The sequence below is a fragment of the Dendrobates tinctorius genome, unplaced genomic scaffold (genome assembly GCF_039654945.1).
Source record: "Dendrobates tinctorius isolate UK_male_01 unplaced genomic scaffold, ASM3965494v1 ptg000270l, whole genome shotgun sequence".
NCBI lineage: Eukaryota > Metazoa > Chordata > Amphibia > Anura > Dendrobatidae > Dendrobates > Dendrobates tinctorius.
In genome coordinates, this window is record NW_027361937.1 from 649,600 (window position 1) to 670,593 (window position 20,994).

At 47.2% G+C, this 20,994-nt stretch overlaps 1 protein-coding gene across 4 annotated transcripts in view; it reads right to left on the reverse strand.

Moving 5' to 3' along the window:
• WFDC3 (WAP four-disulfide core domain 3) overlaps positions 1-20,994 on the reverse strand; it is a 148,540-nt gene that overhangs the window by 14,768 nt on the left and 112,778 nt on the right. For 2 of the 4 annotated variants that reach the window (XR_012226608.1, XR_012226606.1), the window contains 2 exons: positions 4,536-4,807; positions 4,025-4,253 (listed from right to left, as the gene is read on the reverse strand). The exons of 1 other annotated variant lie outside the window; for it this stretch is intronic. The gene's annotated coding sequence lies outside the window, so the exon portion shown is untranslated. The remainder of the gene's footprint in view (positions 1-4,024; positions 4,254-4,535; positions 4,808-20,994) is intronic. One more of the 4 variants, XR_012226607.1, reaches the window with a different exon arrangement.

Sequence of the window (20,994 nt, forward strand, 5' to 3'; positions counted from 1 at the left end):
ATGACAGAAATCAGTCCAACCTTACGGACAGAGGAACTGGCTTGGAAACAGACCCCATCATCGATCCTGGGTCTGCAGGGGAAGAGGTGGCTGGCTCATCTTCTCCCCCTACTTGGAGCAGGGGTGAAGATTCGAGTCAGGATGTGCCATTGCCTGCGCCCCAAAGCCCACCACCAGGACCATCTGGTGCTGCTGCAGCATCAGCAAGAGCAGAGGAGCAGGGCAACATCAGCAGCAGCCCAACTGGCCGCATCCGGGGCTCCCCACAGCCTGCTGCCACATCCCGGCGAGGAAGAAGCCGAAGGCGACAAATACCTGCCACTGATACCCGCACTAATGTGGACACTGGGGTCCTAAATTATTTAGCCAGAGTAAATAGTGATGATGGGGTGGAGGCATACTCACGCAGCCTGGCCAATTATCTCCGTGCCCTTTCCCGAGAGGTCAGGCTCCGTATTAGAGGATGTTTTCAGATCCTGCTTGATGCGTGCACATACCCCAATATGCACTACGAATTATTTGAATATATTGAGAGGTGGCAGCTTTCCTCAAGAAATCTCATGTGCCTTAGGCACCCCCCACAAATGCATGCTCAAGCAGGATCTGAGGATCCTCAAATACATGGGCCTACACCTCACTCCCTTCCTCCCACTACCCAACCTTCTATACAGTAGCCACAAATGTCTGCCTCTAGTCAACCCCACCAATATGGCCACTTGTTACCACCCAGTGTTGGAGGCTGGTCCCAACTTGGTTGGGGACGATATGGCTATCTTGGTGGGTATGAGACACGTGCCTACCACAGCCAACAAGATGCCCCTCCTCATTATTACTCTGGCCAGTACCACCAACAATCACAGGAGGCAGGACACTACCCACATCATGGGCAACAGTATGGCCCCACACAGGGCGATGTTGGGCAGAGTAGCCAGCAGCAACCACAGGCTGCTCTTCCGCGTCCTCCTTCCCCAATGTATGAGAATTTATAATTCTCTTTCCACAATCAGTCTGATGCCAGGAGATGTCCAGTGCGGTTTGACTGATGCTACAAATACCAATCAAAAAGAAAAAAGAGGTGGTCTCCATCACCAAATTTTGTTAAAAATTTGAAAAGTCACATATTTGCAGAATGTTTTCTAATCAGATTAATAATCCACCATGACAGGCAAGGCTACCTTACGCCTTTCAGACAGATATTACATGTGTGTAGAACAGAGAATATTTAACCATGCTATACTGGTCAAGTGAAAGGATGAAAATACACTACTCACTTGTTTTAAGACATAGAGAGAGCGTGATTTTATTAAGGCTGGTCGCCTTGATTTGTTTCAATACATAGCTGGCTAAAAAGGTGACTACTTCACTAAGGCCAGCACGCCTTTCCTAGGCATTAGCAAGTGAGTAGTGTATTGTCATCCTTTCACTTTACAGTATAGCGCGGTGAAATATTCTCTTTTGAACAGACATGTAATATCTGTCTGAAAGGCGTAACGTAGCCTTGCCTGTCATGGTGGAATATTAATATGATTGGAAAACATTCAGAAGAAATGTGAGTGTTATCTTTTAGCAATAATTTTGGGGCTGGAGACTACCTCTTTTTTCCTTTGTAGGGAAATTTTCTCATGTAGCAATGTTGATATTGCATATTTTATATTTTTGGTTTGTTTGAAAATGTTACTTTTCAAAAAAGTTTTATTATGCAAAAAGGGCAATTTGGCCCATTGCCATAGTTTGCATATGGCAATATTATGTTTGCCTTTAAAACAAAAAAAAATGGGCAAAAGTAAAAATTTGTCTACTACAGTTAACGTCTCTGTGTGATTTCTCTAAAACAGTGTCAGCATACTAACATACACTTACCAATGCAATGAAACAGTCATAGAATCAGAAGGGGAAGAAATATATATATTTAAACACACAGAAAACCCAAAATTATAACATTGACACAACATGCTCTTGCCAAGAAGTTTCCCCCTCAGGTGAGATAAAGTACCGTATATACTCGAGTATAAGTCGATCCGAGTATAAGTCGACCCCCCTAATTTTGCCACAAAAAACTGGGAGAACTTATTGACTCGAGTATAAGTCTAGGGTGGGAAATGCTCCATAGATTATTCCCCCATATGGTGTCCTCAGAAGAAGCTCCATAGATTGTTCCCTCATATGCTGCCCCCATAAATAGCTCCATAGATTGTTCCCTTATATGCTGCCCCCATAAATAGCTCCATAGATTGTTCCCTCATATGCTGCCCCCATAAATAGCTCCATAGATTGTTCCCTCATATGCTGCCCCCATAAATAGCTCCATAGATTGTTCCCCCATATGCTGCCCCCATAAATAGCTCCATAGATTGTTCCCTCATATGCTGCCCCCACAAATAGCTCCATAGATTGTTCCCTTATATGCTGCCCCCACAAATAGCTCCATAGATTGTTCCCTTATATGCTGCCCCATAAATAGCTCCATAGATTGTTCCCCCATATGCTGCCCCCATAAATAGCTCCATAGATTGTTCCCCCATATGCTGCCCCCATAAATAGCTCCATAGATTGTTCCCTCATATGCTGCCCCCATAAATAGCTCCATAGATTGTTCCCCCATATGCTGCCCCCATAAATAGCTCCATAGATTGTTCCCCCATATGCTGCCCCCATAAATAGCTCCATAGATTGTTCCCTCATATGCTGCCCCCATAAATAGCTCCATAGATTGTTCCCTCATATATAGCTCCATAGATTGTTCCCCCATATGCTGCCCCCATAAATAGCTCCATAGATTGTTCCCTCATATGCTGCCCCCATAAATAGCTCCATAGATTGTTCCCTCATATGCTGCCCCCATGCTGCTGCTGCATGTAAAAATAAAAAAAATGACATACTCACCTCTCCGTCGCTGGGTGTCAGATTCATACCTGTCCTGCGTCCATGGCTGCTCACCGCTATTTGCACGTCATCAGTCAGTGACGTTCAGACTGCAGGGGGCGCGGCGCGCACTAACCACGTCACCGCGCCCTCTGCTGTCTGAAGTCACTGACCGATGACAGACAGCAGCCAGCAGCCATGGACGCAGGACAGGTGAGTATCGCTATACTTACCCGTCCTGACGCTGTCGCTTGAGTCCCCAGCTTCTCCGCGCTCTCTCTTCCTGCATTCAGCGGTCTTGTGATACCGCTCATTAATATGCGCATATTCATGAGTTTTAATGAGCGGCACCACGTGACCGCTGAAGGCAGGAAGAGAGCGCACGGGGAGAAGCTGGGGGCTCAAGAGACAGCGTCAGTGCGGGTAAGTATGACCTGACACCCCCGCCCCCCCTCCCCCTCTGACCCCCTTTGTATATGACTCGAATATAAGACGAGAGGGGGACTTTCAGCCCAATTTTTTGGGCTGAAAATCTCGACTTATATTCGAGTATATACGGTAATTTGTGAAAATATCATGCACTTTGAGCCCAGAGAGCGGTCTACGTTGAGGGTAGATAGGTGGTCTCACCCTACGCACATTGTCCGGCCTACACACAACACCAGCAGAGGAGGAACAATCATGTATCCTGGTGAAGTTTTGAAGAACCACACACGCTTTAACAACTTCATTCACTCAGCTGAATGGCAGACTGGAGTACCCGCCATTTGGCACAAAGAATGCCAAAGGAACACTCCACCAGTCGCCTAGCACGTGATAGGCGCAAGTTAAAAATTCTGCACCTGTGGTCAAGGTTGCGGCGGGGATATGGCCTCATGAAATTGCGTGCTAACTGAAACGCCTCATCTGCCACAAGGACATAAGGGACTGATTCTTCAGTGGAACCTGGTAGCTGGCGTGGTGGTGGTAGATCCAACTGGCTGGTGCGTAGCCACCGAGCCATTATGGAAGTATTGAAGACTCTAGAGTCTCCCGTCCTTCCATAGGCCCCAATGTCAACAATTATAACCTTGTATTGAGGGTCTGCCAGAGCCAACAATACAACAGAAAAGTATTGTTTATAATTGAAGAATTGGGAGCCAGAGTTCGGCGGCTTACGCACCCGGATATGTTTGCCATCAAGGGCCCCAATACAATTTGGAAACTGGCAGTCCTCCTCAAAGTCCCTTGATATCCTCAACCAGTCTTCTATCCTGGGCTCGGGCATGACGAGTTGATGGAGTCTTGTCCAGATTTCTATACATGTTGACCTGACTATGCCAGAAATGGTAGATCTTCCAATGAGAAACTGATAGTGGAGGGCGGCATAAGACAGGCCAGTGGACAGGAAGCTGAAGAACGACAGAAATGGATAATTTTAGAATGCAGAAAGAAAAAAAAAAATCATTTACATGCCGACCAAACTTGGTAGGAATTGAGATAGACTAGCACACACATATTTGGTTGCACAATGAGTAAGTGATATTCAGTACATATTAGACCTAACATTCTGGTCTGTAAGTTTAAACATATGTGGAATAAGATGAGGGCATTAAACTTAGTACAATAAGCCAAAAATACATACTTTAGCACACACATTATGAACGTAGAGAATGTGGTTGTGTAGTACATACCGTAATGTGAGTAGAAGTCGCTCCACTGCAGATATAGCTTTGCGCATCCTTGTGTCCTGAAAGGTTATCCCAGGGCGCACTGTCTCCAAGAGTCGATCAAATGTGGCAATGCTCATGCGACAGTATTGATCAAATTTCACTGGATGCTCCCGCAGAGAAGAATAGAGGCGGTGAAAATGACCTCTTGTGAGTCGTTGCCTCAAAAGTGGATGGACCCACATGCGTCTCCTCCTCCGCGGATCCACTATCACTGGGTATGGTTGCCCAAAGTGCTGTGACAAAAGCCAGTTGAAGAGAACCTTCTCAGTTGTATTGAAACTCAGACCCCCTGCCATGTTGCACATACAACACCAACACACCTAGTGAAGGCAAGGTCACAAATGGACAGAATGGAGGCAGCCGCCTGTTCCTGAGCCAATAAATAGGGTGCAGGCTAAGGACTTAAATAGTTTGCAGGCCTCAAAACCGTTAGATGTCCATTTTGCAAGGCTGCGAGAAAATCTCGCCATACGGATTGCATAAGGATTACATACGGATGCTCACATGTGCAAAATACGCGACCACACCTTGCTTACGGATGACCTAGGGAGCACTATTTAGCGGTCATTCATCCGTATTACGCCTGTAAACTACGGACCGTATTTTGCGCCGGTGTGACCCCGGCCTTATGCTCACAGGATGATCAGTATAGATTGTTTTGTGTGCATAGATTATTATTATCAGCAGCACATACTGGTTACAAAGAAGGATGTGTTACTGAGTGGGATTATTTTTAAGCCAGATTGAAAATCATTTTAGTGCATTATATATGATTTCCTGGACAGTATTTGGGCCCTTGGGCAGTATATATGGGCTCCTGGACAGTATTTGGGCCCCTGTGCAGTATATATGAGTTCCTGGACAGTATTTGGGCCCCTTTGCAGTATATATGGGCTCCTGGACAGTATTTGGGCCCCTGTGCAGTATATATGGGCTCCTGGACAGTATTTGGGCCCCTGTGCAGTATATATGGGCTCCTGGACAGTATTTGGGCCCTTGTGCAGTATATATGAGCTCCTGGACAGTATTTCGGCCCCTGTGCAGTATATATGAGTTCCTGGACAGTATTTGGGCCCCTGTGCAGTATATATGAGCTCCTGGACAGTATTTGGGCCCTTGTGCAGCATATATGGGCTCCTGGACAGTACTTGGGCCCCTGTGCAGTATATATGGGCTTCTGGACAGTATTTCGGCCCCTGTGCAGTATATATGGGCTCCTGGACAGTATTTCGGCCCCTGTGCAGTATATATGAGCTCCTGGACAGTATTTGGGCCCCTGTGCAGTATATATGGGCTCCTGGACAGTATTTGGGCCCCTGTGCAGTATATATGAGCTCCTGGACAGTATTTGGGCCCTTGTGCAGTATATATGGGCTCCTGGACAGTATTTGGGCCCCTGTGCAGTATATATGGGCTCCTGGACAGTATTTGGGCCCCTGTGCAGTATATATGGGCTCCTGGACAGTATTTGGGCCCCTGTGCAGTATATATGAGCTCCTGGACAGTATTTCGGCCCCTGTGCAGTATATATGAGTTCCTGGACAGTATTTGGCCCCCTGTGCAGTATATATGAGCTCCTGGACAGTATTTGGGCCCTTGTGCAGTATATATGGGCTCCTGGACAGTACTTGGGCCCCTGTGCAGTATATATGGGCTTCTGGACCGTATTTGGGCCCCTGCGCAGTATATATGAGCTCCTGGAAAGTATTTGGGCCCCTGTGCAGTATACAGTATATGAGCTCCTGGACAGTATTTGGGCCCCTGTGCAGTATGAGTTCCTGGACATTATTTGGGCCCCTGTGCAGTATATATGAGTTCCTGGACAGTATTTGGGACCCTGTGCAGTATATATGAGTTCCTGGACAGTATTTGGGCCCCTGTGCAGTATATATGGGCACCTGGACAGTATGTGGGCCCCTGTGCAGTATATATGAGCTCCTGGACAGTATTTGGGCCCTTGTGCAGTATATATGGGCTCCTGGACAGTATTTGGGCCCCTGTGCAGTATATATGGGCTCCTGAACAGTATTTGGGCCCCTGTGCAGTATATATGAGCTCCTGGACAGTATTTGGGCCCTTGTGCAGTATATATGGGCTCCTGGACAGTATTTGGGCCCCTGTGTAGTATATATGGGCTCCTGGACAGTATTTGGGCCCCTGTGCAGAATATATGAGCTCCTGGACAGTATTTGGGCCCTTGTGCAATATATATGGGCTCCTGGACAGTATTTGGGCCCCTGTGCAGTATATATGAGTTCCTGGACAGTATTTGGGCCCTTGTGCAGTATATATGGGCTCCTGGACAGTATTTTGGCCCCTGTGCAGTATATATGAGTTTCTGAACAGTATTTGGGCCCTTGTGCAGTATATATGGGCTCCTGGACAGTATTTGGGCCCCTGTGCAGTATATATGAGCTCCTGGACAGTATTTGGGCCCTTGTGCAGTATATATGGGCTCCAGGACAGTATTTGGGCCCCTGTGTAGTATATATGGGCTCCTGGACAGTATTTGGGCCCCTGTGCAGTATATATGAGCTCCTGGACGGTATTTGGGCCCTTGTGCAGTATATATGGGCTCCTGGACAGTATTTGGGCCCCTGTGCAGCATATATGAGCTCCTGGACAGTATTTTGGCCCTTGTGCAGTATATATGGGCTCCTGGACAGTATTTGGGCCCCTGTGCAGTATATATGAGTTTCTGAACAGTATTTGGGCCCCTGTGCAGTATATATGAGCTCTTGGACAGTATTTGGGCCCTTGTGCAGTATATATGGGCTCCTGGACAGTATTTGGGTCCCTGTGTAGTATATATGGGCTCCTGGACAGTATTTGGGCCCCTGTGCAGTATATATGAGCTCCTGGACAGTATTTGGGCCCCTGTGCAGTATATATGAGCTCTTGGACAGTATTTGGGCCCCTGTGCAGTATATATGGGCTCCTGGACAGTATTTTGGCCCTTGTGCAGTATATATGAGCTCCTGGACAGTATTTGGGCCCCTGTGCAGTATATATGAGCTCCTGGACAGTATTTGGGCCCTTGTGCAGTATATATGGGCTCCTGGACAGTATTTGGGCCCCTGTGCAGTATATATGAGCTCCTGGACAGTATTTGGGCCCCTGTGCAGTATATATGAGCTCTTGGACAGTATTTGGGCCCTTGTGCAGTATATATGGGCTCCTGGACAGTATTTGGGCCCCTGTGCAGTATATATGGGCTCCTGGACAGTATTTCGGCCCCTGTGCAGTTTATATGAGCTCCTGGACAGTATTTGGGCACCTGTGCAGTATATATGGGCTCCTGGACAGTATTTGGGCCCCTGTGCAGTATATATGGGCTCCTGGACAGTATTTGGGCCCCTGTGCAGTATATATGAGTTCCTGGACAGTATTTGGGCCCTTGTGCAGTATATATGGGCTCCTGGACAGTATTTGGGCCCCTGTGCAGTATATATGGGCTCCTGGACAGTATTTGGGCCCCTGTGCAGTATATATGAGTTCCTGGACAGTATTTGGGCCCTTGTGCAGTATATATGGGCTCCTGAACAGTATTTGGGCCCCTGTGCAGTATATATGAGTTTCTGAACGGTATTTGGGCCCTTGTGCAGTATATATGGGCTCCTGGACAGTATTTGGGCCCCTGTGCAGTATATATGAGTTTCTGAACAGTATTTGGGCCCTTGTGCAGTATATATGGGCTCCTGGACAGTATTTGGGCCCCTGTGCAGTATATATGAGTTCCTGGACAGTATTTGGGCCCTTGTGCAGTATATATGGGCTCCTGGACAGTATTTGGGCCCCTATGCAGTATATATGAGTCCCTGGACAGTTTTGGGCCCTTGTGCAGTATATATGGGCTCCTGGACAGTACTTTGGCCCCTGTGCAGTATATATGAGCTCCTTCCATTTTGACTTTTACAAGGAATATATCAAATTGGATGTAAGTGTTTTACTTTTTCTTTTACTCAAATGAGAAAAAAATCAAAGACTAGCTATAAAATTAATTGTTTGACCTATAACATGCATGCCTGGAGTTCAGAGCACCTGTTGATTTTTCTTTTCTTTTTTTTTTTGGGGGGGGGCCCATTCAGACTTTTGCTATAGGACCCCATGATTTCTATGTATGCCCCTGGTTCCAGGTGGACCATATCACGTTACCTTAGTCTGGAAGGTATGAATACTGTTTGGTTGTTGTTGACATATTCTCCAGTTGGCCGGAAGCATTCCCTGTTACCAACATGACTGCAAAAACTACAGCGAAGAAACTGGTGATGGAAGTCATATGCAGATATGGGGTTCCAGAAGTTGTTGAAAGTGATCAAGGCCCGGCCTTTTCTTCTCATGTGTACCAAGAAGTTCTGACAATGCTTGGATCCACTGTAGCCCTCCATACTCCGTACCACCCACAATCCAGTGGGAAAGTTGAGAGGTTGAACGGCACACTGAAGGGACAATTGACCAAAATGATGCAGGAGACTACGGCTCCATGGCCAGAGCTCCTACCCATTGTACTATACCATATCCGTACTACCCCTACTGTAAAATATGGCCTGTCCCCATATGAGATATTGTTTGGTACTAGGCCCCCAGTTGCAAATTTCCAGCCTCAGCAGTTATCAGAAGAAACTGACCGTGCTGTTCAATATGTTATTCAGTTTAGTAAAAATCTTGCTAACACCCATGCTCTAGTTTCTTCTTCTTTTCCAGATTCAGCAGAAACCGACACCTGTCATAACCTGAAGCCTGGTGATTTGGTAGTCGTGAAGAGGCATGTCAGGAAGCACGGACTAGAACCCTTGTATGACGGTCCCTATCAAGTTCTCCTCATCACCCAACAAGCCAAGAGCAAATGAAGGGACATAATGCTTTGGTTTTTCGCATTTTCCATATTATTATTGGTAGAAGTTAAAGTTAGAAGATATTCAAAGACTCAGAGATCAATATGATAAAGTTAATGATTGTAATAAGGACAGTTGGTGGTCAGACACCTTCTCCTTTCTCATTCCAGCCAATTGGTTTAAGGGAATTGGGGGCTGGATAGCTGGGATCTTACAGAGCTTGTTGCATATTGCTGCCTGTATCTTTGCTGCATATGTGATACTAAAACTTGTTCTTTGGTGTATTTCTGTATGTATTAGGAAATTCTGCACTAAGACAGCTAATGATGATACCAAAGACGTTGTCACCCCTGCTCTTCTCTACGCCGATTTCAAAAGGCTACCTGATGAAGATGTTGAAGCCAAGCGCATGGCCATCTTCAAAAGATCTCCACCACTGTCATCAAAAATTGTTATTCGTAAATTGTAGCATACAGGGGGATGAGTGCGCTGCGACAGCCATGACTGGTAACACGGCATCAGTCATGTGAAGACCAGTACCCCTCAAGCTGTTAGCTTGGGATAGCACCTCTGATGCTGCATATGTGCTAAAAAAATTTTATCTAGGGGGGAATGTGAAGGGTTAAAACTAAAATCAGAGCTGAAGTTTCATTTCTCCATTTCTCTGAAGGTTTCGTTTCTCCATTTTTGTTGCTGTAAGATAAATTTTTGTAATTAGTATGAAAAAGTTCAGGCTGTCAAGAAACCAGACTGTTTCCATCAGGTGCAAGATAAGGGAACTGGGGGGTGTAGAACTCTGAGGAATATGCCATAATATTACTTTCTATGCTATTTGGATAGTGACATATATGTAGTTTCCGGTTTTCTTGCAATATCATTGGCTTATAAAGTGAATTGATGCTATTGGTAGTTGAGAACTTTGCATAATTAAGCAAAAGATTATAAAAGAAGTGACTAAAATAAAGGGGACTAGTGATCTGTCTCGATCCTCCCGTACAGAGACTCCCGTCTCCGTGTGGTCATTCCCAGTTGCTAGCAACACTCTGTGGATTAATTTGGAAATCACTGGATCAACCGTGAAGGGTTAATTTAGCCCTCCCTCAATAGCTACCCCGACATTCCCATCTCCAAGATTCTATCCCAATATGTAGTAGGTTTAACATTAATGTTAGCAAATTCCTTCCATAAAAAAAGTAGTATAGTTTTTCTGATTCACTAGGTCTCTTTCCTCATGCGCAGGGCATTACAAGACCTTTAGGTATCCATGGTTAAGACTTGGGATGAGCGAATAGCTTTGGATAAGTCCTTATCCGAATAGCTATAGTGCTTACCAAATAGTTGCATTGGTAACCTGGATACCTGGAGTGCTCCCGATAATAAGCTGTCTGGCGCCGCAGTTGCATGTGTCGCTGCTGTGTGATAGCCTGATGAAGGGACATAAGCAGTCCCGAAAGCTTGCTTTGTAACAACATTCACTATTATTTGTTAGCCATTAAAAGGTATCATACCCACAAGATTCCTATTTTGTTTCTCTCACTGAGAGCACTTTATATATTTTTTTCTACTGGCTAACACGGTACCAAACCACTTTTTTCGTTTTAGTCACAACACATGCATGGAGAGCCCAACAAACAGGCTCGAGTAGCGCGAAACGGCCGTTGTCAGCCTTTCTTGCACTCCTTATGTCACTCCCCCGACTTGACATGTTCATGATATGTCAATAAATAAGGGAAACTTTCATCTCGATGAGTGCGACCTCTTCTCTTTGCATAGATTCCCAGGATTGACTGTTTTCAGGTCTGGCACCCGAGATTCCCAGCTGCTGGGCTTCTGTATGCCGCACATCATTTGAAGTCACACGGTAACAGCGGTGCCGTCCGCTTTTTATCTTGAGTTTTGTGATATATATATATAAAGATGAGTGTAGAGCCCCGCCCACTCCGCATAGCCACATTCAATATAATATCCCACATCATCCCATCACAGCCGCCGGACTACTACCCCTAATATCCCACATCATCCCACCAGCCAGAGCCACCGGACTACTACCTCTAATATCCCACATCATCCTGTCAGCCAGAGCCACCGGACTACTACCCCTAATATCCCACATCATCTCGTCAGCCGGAGCCACCGGACTACTACCCCTAATATCCCACATCATCCCGTCAGCCTGGGGTCAGAACCAAAGCACTGAGTGGAACGGTCCTAACTTCCATATCGGGGATCCCTTTAAGAGAGGCCTGGCATCAGGAACCAGAGCGCTGAGTGGATTTGCCCTGACTTCCATACCAAGGATCCCTTTAATAGAAACCTGGGGTGAGAATCAGAGCACTGAGGGATTTACCCTAACTTCCATACCGGAGATCCCTTTAAGAGAGGCCTGGGGTCAGAACCAAAGCACAGAGTGGATTTACCCTCACTTCCATACTGGGGATCCCTTTAAGAGGGGCCTTGGGTCAGAACCAGAGCGCTGAGTGGATTTGCCCTAACTTCCATACCGTGGATCCCTTTAAGAGGGGCCTTGGGTCAGAACCAGAGCACTGAGTGGATTTGCCCTAACTTCCATACCAGGGATCCCTTTAAGAGAGGCCTGGAATCAAAACCAGAGCGCTGAGTGGATTTGCCCTGACTTCCATACCGGAGATCCCTTTAAGAGAGCCTGGGGTCAGTACCAGAGCATTTGAAGGCAATTGCCCTGACTTCCATACCGGGGATACCTTTAAGAGAGGCCTTGGGTCGGAACCAAAGCGCTGGATGGATTTGCCCTGACTTCCATACCAGAGATCCCTTTAAGAAAGGCCTGGGGTCAGTACCAAAGCACAGAGTGGATTTGCCCTAACTTCCATACCAATGATCCCTTTAAGAGACTCTGGGGTCAGAACCACAGAGCTGAGTGGAATGGTCCTAACTTCCATATCGGGGATCCCTTTAAGAGAGGCCTGGGGTCAAAACCAAAGCGCTGGATGGATTTGCTCTGACTTCCATACCAATGATCCCTTTAAGGCTAGTTTCACACTGGCATTACCGGGTGCAGCACACAGCCGCCGCTAAGCTCTGCCCCCAGCCGCGCCCCCTCCGGTCAGCTCCTCCTCTGAACGCATGACGCTGCATGCGATCAGCGTACCCTATATTTAGAGTTGGGTACGCTGGTCGTGCGCTGGTACACTTTTAACGGCGAATGTGCCCTTTTGGCGCTGCGCCAACGTGAGCGAAACGCACTGTGTTGCATTTTTGTGCGCTCGGCGCAGCGCCGACAAAATCATACCAGCGCACAGCCAGTGTACCCAACGCTATATAGGGTACACTGATCGCATTCAGCGTCATGCGATCAGAGGAGGAGCTGACCGGAGGGGGCAAGGCCGGGGGCGGAGCTTAGTGGCAGACGTGCGCTGCGCCCGGTAACGCTAGTGTGAAACTAGCCTAAGAGGGAAGATGTGACTGAGATGGAGGATGTGTGATGGGTATATAGGCACGGGAGGTGGTGTTCATTTCTGTCATGTGCTCTGCTCCTTTCTGGGGGGCAGACAATGGCTTGGAATTTATGTTCCCAGGGATGCTAGATTTCTCCCACCATGTCAGTGTCTGCTGAGGTGTTGTCAAGTGGAAAACTTGCTCATAGCAACCAAGCACAGGTCAGCTTCTTTTAACCAGCTCTGGTGAAATGAGAGATGCTTAGTGATTGGTTGGTGATACACACATACTGTACATACATACATTCAGTTTTATATAGAGAGATTACACCTACTACATATTGGAATAGGATCTTGAAGATGGTCCTGTACTGTAGCTCTCCGCTCAGTAAGCTATAAATCGCATTAGGCCTGAGGTCTATAGAGCAACAGGTCCTGGGTGTAGCAACGCGATAACGTCATCGCACCTCGCCAGGCACTGGACGTCAGAATCATGGCGCAATGATGTCATCACATCTGGCTGCATGGGACTGGATCCATCGAGTTTAGGTGAGTATATGATGTTTTTGTTTTTTTAATTTTAAGTTTGTGTCTTTATGTATGGGGGCTACAACCAAGGGGGCCATAATAGACTGGGGTGTACTACTAAGGGAGCCATAATAGACTGGGGGATACTACTAATGGGGACATCATATGACATAGGGTGGGAGTTACCACGCAGGCACATACACATAGTGTGGGTTACTAAGGGGACCATCATAAAGCATGGGGACTACTAAAAGGCCATGATACAGTGTTGGGTTTACTAAGGAGCCCTCTTGTGGTTTCTTAGGGAGCCAAGATACAGAGTATGGGTTACTAAGGGTGAGCTTTGTATAGCTTGGAGGCTAGTAAAGGGGCCATGATAGAGTGTTGGTGCTGCTAAGGGGGCCCTCCTACAGAGTGGGGGCTACTAAGTGGGTCCTCTTACAGAGCTGGGTCTTCTTGTGAGGCCATCAAAGTGAGGTCTATTAAAGGGGCCATCTTACAGAGTGGTGGCTACTAAGGGGGCCAGAATACTGTGTGAACTATTATGGAGGTCATTATACAGGTTAGCGACTGCTGTGGGGGCTGTCATACAGTGAGGGGGCCATCATGCAAGGCAGGGTGGGGCTAAAGTGGAGACATTGTACAGTTTGGGAGCCATCAAACAGTGTGGGAGATACTAAGGGGTCATTATACAGTGTGGAGGCTAATATGGGGCCATCATACAGTGTGGGGACTACTGTGGAGGCATCATATAGTTTTTGGGACATTATAAACTAGTGTGGGGGCTACTACTAAGGGGGCCATAGTAGAGTGGGGTTTACTACTAAGGGGGCCATAATAGACTGGAGATACTAATAAGGGAGCAATAATTGACCGGGGAATACTACTAAGGGGGCTATAATAGAGTGGGAAATACTACTAAGGGGGCCATAATAGTGTGGGGGCTACTACTAAGAGGGCCATATTGGAGTGGAGGCTACTACTAAGGGGGCCATGTTAAAGTGGCGGCTACTACTAAGGAGGCCATAATAGTGTGGGAGCTACTGCTAAGGGGGCCACATTAGACTGGGGGATACTACTAGGGGGGCCATAATAATGTGGGTCTACTACTAAAGGGCCATAATAGTGTGGGGCTATTACTAAGGGGGCCATAATAGACTGGGGGATACTACTAAGGAGGCCATAATAGTGTGGCGGCTACTCCCAATGGGGCCAAAGCAGAGTGGTGGCTACTACTAAGTCGGCTATAATAGACTAGGTGATACTAATAAGGGGGCCATAATAGACAGGGGGATACTACTAAAGGGGGCTATAATAGAGTGGGAGACACTACTTAGGGGGCCATAATAGTGTGGGGGCTACTGCTAAGGGGACCATAATAGACTTGGGGATACTACTAAGGTAGCCATAATAGTGTTGAGGCTACTACTAAGAGGGCTATAATAGTGTGGGGGCTACTACTAAGGGGGCCATAAAGGAGTAGGGGCTACTACTAAAGGGGCCATAATAGTGTGAGGGCTACTGCTAAGGAGGCCATAATAGTGTGGGGGCTATTGCTAAGGAGGCCATAATAGTGTGGGGGCTACTCCTAAGGGGGCCTTAATTGAGTGGGGGTACTACTATGGGGGGTCATAATAGTGTGGGGGAAACTACTAAGGGACCATAATAGACTGGGGGATAACAACTAAGAGGGGCATAAAAGTGTGGGGGATACTACTAAGCGGGCCATAATGTTATGATCCCAGTGCAGGTTTTGACCTTCATGCCAGGGGTTAATGTCTTGATCCCAGTGCAGGTTCTGACCTGCACACCTGGGGTTAATTATTGTGGCCTCTATTTGGTTCGGTGAGAGCTTCTTATAGCCCTAGGAAACTCCAATCCCCGTCAGTTATACTTTTGCCATTGGCCAAGTGTGGTGACCCCTGTGTGCCTGTGCCTTTTGCCTGCCTTCTAGCTTGCTTATATGGTTCTGACCCTGTTCTGTCCCCCGTTGTGAGTTTGCCTGTTGATTCTGTACTGTATATCTATTTCTCTGGTTTCTGACTTCCTGGCTACGTCCTGACCATCCGTTCTGTCTAATCCTTTGGTATTGTCGTACTATCTCGTGCTTTGACTCCGGTCTGATCTGTTTACGTCTCTGTCTATGCCCCTTGGTAACTTTGTCCCGTAGTTACCCTTCTAGGAGTTTTCCTGCAGCTCCTAGCGCTCTAGCACTTAGGCCACGCCTCCAGCAGTCACGTGCTTCAGGTCCTGTTGGTCTAGCACCCATCTTCACTGCTGCTGCCCGCTCCACAGGTATCTCAGAGCACAGTTTGTCTTACTCAGGACACGCGCACTGGCTCAGTGAGCAAGTGCAGTGCGATGTTCCTGACACATAATAGTGTGAGGGCTACTACTAAGTGGGCCATAATAGTGCGGGTTTACTACAAAGGTAACCATAATAGTGTGGGGGCTACTACTAAGGGGGCCACAATACTGTGGTGTCTACTACTAAGGGGGCCGTAATAATGTGGTGACCACTACTAAGGGAGCCATAATAGTGTGGAGGCTACTACTATGGGGTCCATAATTGAGTGGGGGCTACGACTAAGGGGGCTGTCATAAAAATAGTGTGGGCGCTACTAATGGGGCCATCATAAAACATAGTGGCTATTAAGTGGGGGTTACCAAGCAGGCCCATACACATAGTGTGGATTAGTAAGGGAAACAGTGTGTGAGCTACTAAGGGGGACCATCATACCACATGGGGACTACTAAAGGACTATGATATAGATTTGGGTTTACTAAGAAGCCCTCCTACGTAGTGGTGGCTACTAAGGGGGCCAATACACTGTATGGGCTGGACTACTGTGGAGGCCATCATACAGATTAGAAACTACTGTGGGGGCTATCATACAGTGAGAGGGCCATCATACAGAGTGGGGGCAGCTAAAGTGGGGAAACGTGCAGTATGGAAGCCATCAAACAGTGTGGGAGCTACTAAGGGACCATTATACAGTATGGAGGTTAATGTGGGGCCATCATACAGTGTGGGGTCTACTGTGGAGGCATCATATAGTTTTCTAGACATTTTAAAGTCTATAGTAGAGCTGTTGGGAAATCATAACGTGTATAAAGGAGTTGTGGTGACATTTTATAGAGAGTGCTGTACAGGGGAATTCTCTGTGGACATTATTAATGCTAAGTGGGCACTTATTTTTACAGGGGCACTTAGGGTATTATGACTGCCGAAGTGGCACACGGGACATTATTACTTTCTAAGGAGCAAAATGTGGGCATTGTTTTCTAGGGCATTTGAACATGGCATTATTATATTCTAGAGGTATGTTTCACCATCTAGAGGGTACAAAGGAAGCATTTTACTTTGTAAGGGGCAGTGTGGTGGGCATTTTTATGTGCAGCACTAAGAAGAGCCCTGTTTTGTACCACACAGTAGGTGCAGTAATAAGGATACGCACAGCAGCAGCGACTCAGCATTATGGCGACAGCAGGATGAGGAGTTTGTACAGATTGGGTATTGTTGGGGACAATCCTGCAATGCTGCAAATATGAGAAGTCAAATGTGACTAGTTGTGGCTGGAGAAGTTGCCTCCCAGCCCTGACTGAAAGCCAGAGGCGTATCTAGGGTGGGGCAGCTGAAGCATGTGCCTAGGCGCAGCCGTCAGGGGAGGCGCAGTCAGGCCACCTAATGCGGCGGTCTGCAGTGTCTCCCTTGCCAGCTGCATTTTGCCGGCCCCCAGACTGTGAGTCTGCCGTTGTCTGTGTCGGCTGTCAAGCTGACAGCCGGCACAGAGAAGCTGCAGTGCGCCGGCTCCCAGAACGGAGTTGATTTTTGAAGGCGATGATGTCAATGGAAGGGCCGGGACCTCCTTCAGACCAGTGAAGCTCTGATAGCAGGAAGCAGGGGGTTTTGCTGCTGAGGCTGCTGGAGAAGCAGGAAATGAGGGGCTGCATCATGAAGCTGTATGAGAAGACCGAGGGGCTGCACCATGAAGCCGTGTGAGGAGAGGACTGAGGGGCTGCACCATGGACCCTTGTACAAATAGGAATTAGGACCTAAGACTCAGTGTGAGTACTCTGAGGATGGATTTTGGAAAGGGGTTGATGTTACTTGAGTAGGGCTGCATAGGGAAGATTATGATGAGATGCTGTGTGGGGAATAGGGGGGATGATGAGGGGCTGTGTGGGGAATAGGGGGGATGATGAAGGGGCTGTGGGGAATGGGAGGATGATGAGGGTCTGTGTGGGGAATTGGGGGTGAAGAGTGGCTGTGTTGGGAATAGGGTGATGAGGAGCTGTGTGGAGAAGGGGTGATGAGGAGGATGATGAGCGGCTGTGTGGGGAGTGGGGGATGATGATCTGTGTGGGGATTAGGGGGATGATGAGTGGCTGTGTGGCGAATTGGGTGATGAAGGATTGTGTGGAGAAGGGGTGATGGGGGATGATGAGGGGCTGTGTGGAGGAGTGATGTGGGAGTAATGGGCTGTGTGGGGAATGGGGGGATGTTGACAAGCTGTGTTGGGAATAGGGGGATTTAATGTGTGTGGGGACACAAAATGAGCAACAAAGGGGGAGATGCAGGGCATGTATGAGGCAACAGTACAGGAGAATGGGGGGCATGTATGAGGAAACAGTATGGCAGAATGGGGGCATATATGAGGAAACAGTATGGGGGGATGGGTGCAGACACAGGTATGGTGAATGGGGATGGGTGCAGACAATATGGGGAGCGAACGGGGGAATGTATGTGGACACAGTATGAGTAGTGATGTGAAAAATGTATGTGGACAGAGTACAGGAAGTGAGGGTGATTGGATGTGTGCAGACACAGTGGGGGTATGTGTGAGGGATATGTGTGAGCAGGCAGTATAGAAAGTAGGGGATAAATATACGAGGAGAAAGTATGGTGACCCGGGGGATGTGAGAGGAAACAGTATAAGGAGAGAGGGGAATAGTGTGAGGAGACAGTATTGGGGACAAAAGTGAGTGAGCACAAAATAGAGACTGCGTAGTGGGGGCATAGCATGGGGGGACAGTGTAAGGGTACAGCCAGGAGGGGACAGTATACCAAGGAGGGGGAGTGTGAGGGGGAGTGTGAGGAGAAATAAAAAATTGTCCTGGATAATCCCTTTAAGACTTATTCACATGTCAGGGTTCTGAGTTTTCTTCACGAGCACCAGAAAAGTGAGTGGACACAGAATACAGACTGAGTAGTGGCGGAGTAGCATAGTGAGACAGTGTAAGGGTACAGCCAGGAGGGGACAATATCCCAAGGAGAGGGAGTGTGATGACAGAGTACAGTATAGAGTGTGTGCACTATAGGGGGGACACAATGTGAAAGTGGATCGCCCTCGCACCCAGGCCGGCGGGGGTATTCGGTACCGGGCCCGTTGGCTTCAATGGGAGATGTCACGGTAGCGGTGACCCGGTCCGTGGCCCTTGGCGTCCATTGTAAAAAGGGGATGATGTTGAACGTGTGGATGATGATTAAAATTTATGAGTGAATGATTTGTGACGCCACCTGTGTTGTTCGGCAATGAAGATGTTAAGCCGATGCTGCAGACAGATCCTCTGGGACAGATGTGTGGTGCAGCGATGATGTTGTGGCCCTCCACAGGTAGGGCTGTAGTCCCAGGGCAGTGTAGATGGGGAGAGAGTGAAGAGACGTAGATGGTGCAGTGTTATCTACAGCGATGTAGCAGTGCTGAGTGTGTTGGCGCAGGAATAAGTGGTGGACACCAGGGCATGTAGTTACAAAGCTTTACTCACAGTATGTTGTGTGTACAGGTGCCCACATCCGTGCCGTGTCCTCCAGGTCAGGAGCTCAGTCAACCTCCAAGATAGATGAAACACTCCGCCAACATGTGCCTTTTCTGAACGGCTCCCTCCTTAGCGCTTAGATGAAGTACTCATAGTACTGCGTTACACTGGAGTTCTTCCTTTCTGATGTTCCTATGAACTCTACTTGTACGGCAGACAGCTGTAGCCTGCTTCGGGGACTCCTTGCTACTAAGTCCCGGCTCACTTACGTTGCTGTTGTGCCCCCAAGTCTTGTATGGGAATAAAGTGGTGACAACTTCTATTCCTCCGGTGTCTGCTGCAGGACCATTAGTATCCACACAAACTCGGGGACTGGACCCCGGCCATGCGCTTAGAACTTGAGGAAGGGCTCTGCACTAACCCTAGTCCTTAGTTCTCTTCTTCTCCTTACGTTCCGTTCTAATCTTTCTTTCTTATGGAGAATTAGGCTTTCTGAATATAGAATCATAGAATCATAGAATCGTAGAGTTGGAAGGGACCTCCTGGGCCATCTGGTCCAACCCCCTGCTCAAAGCAGGATTCGCTAAATCATCCCAGTCAGATGTCTGTCCAGCCTCTGTTTGAAGACTTCCATTGAAGGAGAACTCACCACTTCTCGTGGCAGCCTGTTCCACTCATTGATCACTCTAACTGTCAAAAAGTTTTTTCTAATATCTAATCTGTGTCTCCTCCCATTCAGTTTCATCCCATTGCTTCTAGTCTTTCCTTGTGCAAATGAGAATAAAGTTGATCCTTCTACAATGTGACAGCCCTTGAGATATTTGTAGACAGCTATTAAGTCTCCTCTCAGTCTTCTCTTTTGCAAACTAAACATTCCCTAATCCTGCAACCTTTCCTCATAAGACAGGGTTTGCAGACCGGTCACCATTCTGGTCGCTCTTTTCTGAACTTGCTCCAGTTTGTTCATGTCTTTTTTAAAATGTGGTGCCCAAAACTGGACACAATATTCCAGATGAGGTCTGACCAAAGAGGAGTAGAGGGAAATAATGACTTCACGTGATCTAGACTGTATGCTTCTGTTAATACATCCTAGAATTGCATTTGCCTTTTTTGCTGCTGCATCACACTGTTTCACATGTGCTGTCACTTAGCCCTATTCCTCCCATTCTATATATGCTTTTTTCATTTTTATTGCCCAGATGTAGTACTTTGCATTTCTCCCTGTTAAAAACCATTCTGTTAGTTGCTGCCCACTTCTCCAGTTTATTTAAATCTTTTTGAATCCTCTCTCTCTCTTCTCTAGTATTAGCTATCCCTCCTAGCTTTGTGTCATCAGCAAATTTAATCAGTTTACCCTCAATTCCTTCATCTAAATCGTTGATAAAGATGTTGAACAATACAGGGCCCAGGACAGAGCCCTGTGGTACCCCACTTGAGACATTCTTCCAACTGGATGTGCAGCCATTTACGACCACTCTTTGGGTCCGATCACTAAGCCAGTTATGAATCCACCTAACAGTTGCCTTGTCCATTCCATACTTAGTCATTTTTTCAATAAGGATTGTATGAGAGACTTTGTCAAATGCTTTGCTGAAGTCAAGATATACTATATCTACAGCATTTCCCTGATCCACCCAATCAGTGATTCCGTCATAGAAGGAAATTAAGTTAGTCTGACATGACTTATTAGTTACAAACCCATGCTGACTCTGATTAATCACTTCATTCTTATCCAGGTATTGACATACATGTTGTTTAATAATTTGTTCAAAGATCTTTCCTGGTATAGAAGTCAGACTCACCGGCCTATAGTTGCCTGGGTCCACCTTCTTCCCCTTTTTGAAGATAGGAACAACATTTGCTCTTCTCCAGTCTTCTGGCACT